General features: G+C 42.3%; 1 long non-coding RNA gene across 1 annotated transcript in view; it reads right to left on the bottom strand.

Annotated features, from left to right (window-relative positions):
* The window catches only part of LOC108517774 (uncharacterized), a 21,949-nt gene extending 19,547 nt beyond the window's left edge, over window positions 1-2,402 (bottom strand). The window contains exon 1 of the long non-coding RNA XR_001882205.1: window positions 2,312-2,402. This is a non-coding gene — a long non-coding RNA (uncharacterized LOC108517774). The remainder of the gene's footprint in view (window positions 1-2,311) is intronic.
* Window positions 2,403-3,340: the final 938 nt, after the last annotated feature.

Here is a 3,340-nt window from a genome sequence, read left to right as displayed (position 1 = left end):
AGACAGAGTTTTGCTCTTGTCGCCCAGTCTGGAGTGCAATGGTGCGATCTCAGCTCACTGCAACCCCCATCTCCCAGGTTCAAGTGAGTCTCCTGCCTCAGCCTCCCAAGTAGCTGGGATTACAGACATGTGCCACCATGCCCAGCTAATTTTTTTGTATTTTTAGTAGAGACAGGATTTCTCCATGTTGGTCAGGCTGGTCTCGAACTCTTGACCTCAGGTGATCCGCCCACCTCAGCCTCCCCAGAGTGCTGGGATTACAGGCATGAGCCACTGCACCCAGCCGATTTTTCTTTTTTCTATAGCTTCATATTTGAAGTAACACATCATGATCTTAAGTTAGGCAGAAAGTTCTTAGATATACTAAAATCACAATCCATAAAAAAACAAAAAGTGATCAATTGGACTTCATCAAAATTAAAGCCATTTGCACTCTATCAGTATTTTCTGTATATATGTAGATGGTCCTCGGCAATGACATTAAAAGAGAAAAGTTGCCAGTGTCAGCTATTAGTTGATTACAGTTGGAAATACCTGGATTTTCAGGTAATGTAGGGATGCTGTCGAGGCAGAAGAGAATAGTTTTTTGAGACGGAGTCTCGCTCTGTCACCCAGGCTGAAGTGCAGTGGCACAATCTCGGCTCACTGCAAACTTCACCTCCCTGTTCAAGCTATTTTCCTGCCTCAGCTTCTCAAGTAGCTGGGATTACAGGTGTGTGCCACCACACCTGGCTAATTTTTGTATTTTTAGTAGAGATAGGGTTTAACCATGTTGGCCAGGCTGGTCTCAAACTCCTGACCTCAGGTGATCCACCCACCTCGGCCTCTTAAAGTGCTGGGATTACAGGCGTGAGCCACCACACCCAGCTCAGAAGAGTGTTTTTACAGTCCGTATTTTGCACATAACCTTTCTAGTAAGCTGAGAAATGACCCCCTCCCCACTCCCAAAGATATCTTTGTCCTAATCCCTGAAAACTGTGAGTGTTACATTATATGGCAAAACAAAAAAGAAGGGTTTCTTTTAGATTTTGAGATCTTGAAATGGGAGATTATCCTGGATTATCTCTGTGGGCCCCAGATCAATCACATGTATCCTTATAAAAGAGTAGAGGGAGATTTTACACAGAAGGGAGAAGGCTGTGAAATCAGGCTGCAGCCACAAGCCAAGGTAATGTCAGCAACCAGCCACCAGAAGCTGAAGAAGCACACAACATTCTTTCCTAGATCCTCCAGAGTTGTGCAGCCCTGTGAATCCCTAGATTTTGGCCTAATGATAACTGATTTCAGATTTCTGCCTCCAGAACTGTGAAAGAATTTTTTAAACCACCAAGATTGTGGTAACTTGTTAATAACATTTACAGAAAACTAATACAACCTTATACCAACACAAAATTGCCATTTTATAAACAATGCCTTTTCTTGCACATGTATCCCAGAACTTAAAGTATAATTTTAAAAAATAATAATAAAAGAAAATGCCTTTTCTCTCCTCAGGGCTTTTGTTCAGGCTATATCCTCTGCCAGCAATAATTTTTCTCACCCACCCTCAATTCTCCTTTCACCTGACTACTTGAGGCATCAGAGATGGTCCAGGAAGATCTTAATTCCCCAGGCTAAGTTAGGACCTTCTTCTAATTTCACATAGCTTCCTGTATAAGTCCCCTCCACTTTTAAATTTCACTTCAAGTATACAGAATTGATCAGCTTGCATCATGACACACTCATCATTGATTCATGCATGCCCCACCTTTTGAAAGTTTATTTTTTAAAATAATAAATGCCCATAAAACCTGTTTCTCAAAAGGAACTAACCAAATCACCTGTTGGACACATTAACCCGTTACCACCCACTATAATTATAATCCTCAATCACTCATCATTCTTTGCTTTCTATTGTGTGTATTTTATTGCATCTGTGTGTTCCTACAAATCACGTTTTAAGTATCAGATTTTTACCATAGTGGTATTATGCTACTGCATATATGATATCTTCTGGAGCTTCCTTTTTTCACATAATGTTATCGCTAAAATTTTTTATAGGATTGCATATTGTACATCATTCGACTGCTATATAATCCATTTTGTGAGTAAACCACAGTCTGTGTATCAATCCACTTTACCGTGGGGCATTTAGAGTTTTTCCAGGTTTTGAAGATTATAAAACTGTTCTAAGGACATTCTTGCACCTTCTGTCTGTTGTACGTGTTGTGCTAGAGATCCACTTAGGCATTAGGAAACACCATACTGAAGATAAAATAAGGAAAGATTATTGGTGTAGGGGAATGTCAAGTAGTAACTTGGCCCTAGTTACCTTTCCTAGGCTGCAATGGATGAGGAGTGGCTGTTGAAACCCAAAGGAAGTTGCGTGTAGTCTGCCACCTTGAGAAAAGCAGTGATCTGCAGTTACAGCGTGGAGTCAGCCCCAGGCAACATTACGTCACAGAGGGAACCAGGAAAACAATTGCTGTGACTTCACAGCTTACACACAATTTGTTGGAGTCAGAGTGGGGAGAAAGGACCCTGTCCTCCAAATATCAGGGATCTGTGCTCTGATTGCTGCTCCTGATTACACAGGTGCAGATGAAGGTGGACAGCCTTTATTTCACTTCCCTCCAATGTTGCAAGTCTTTTTCCTGTGACTCTCGGGGTATTTAATTACCCTGGTCAGTACAGTAATTGCTGTCTTTGCCAGTTGGTTCGGTGGCATGGGGACCTAAAAGAGGCCAATCAGTTGGAACCATGATCATGTTCTCTGGTGAGAGTTTCTTCCTTGAGCACTAAGATAAGATTCTAAAGTCTCTGATCTCAAGGTCTCAGGAATGGGAAGCAAAAATTCCAGTGGGTTATTAAATGCAGTGGTGAGAGGGGACGCAAGTTATCTCTACCCTTACCTTTCTATTGCATTTTGGAATGTGAGGGAGATGGCATAAAATACTGCTGGTTAACATATATACTGCAAAGTTTCTGGAAAGATAGTGGAGTGGGAAACACCAGGAATTTGTCTCCCCACCTAGAAGACAAATGTACTGGCAAAATCAGTCTGATGTTACTATTTTGGAATTCTAGGGTCTGTTGAAGGCTTGCAACTTCCAGGGGAAGGCTTGGACACTAAATTGTGGTTAATTCAGTCAATTTCAGCTTTTTTTTTTTTTTTGAGACGGAGTCTCACTCTGTCGCCCGGGCTGGAGCGNCGTCTCGGCCTCCCAAAGTGCTGGGATTACAGGCTTGAGCCACCGCGCCCGGCCTAATTTCAGCTTTTAGCACAGTAGTAGTTACCCACACTCAGCCCTGTGACAGGCAGCTGTGCGCGTGTTCCTGCAGCAGCTTACACACAATTTGT

This window comes from Rhinopithecus bieti, unplaced genomic scaffold (genome assembly GCF_001698545.2).
Source record: "Rhinopithecus bieti isolate Rb0 unplaced genomic scaffold, ASM169854v2 scaffold_38631, whole genome shotgun sequence".
Taxonomy (NCBI): domain Eukaryota; kingdom Metazoa; phylum Chordata; class Mammalia; order Primates; family Cercopithecidae; genus Rhinopithecus; species Rhinopithecus bieti.
The sequence above is the reverse complement of the archived record's forward strand: the minus strand, read 5'-3'. Positions and strand labels throughout refer to the sequence as shown.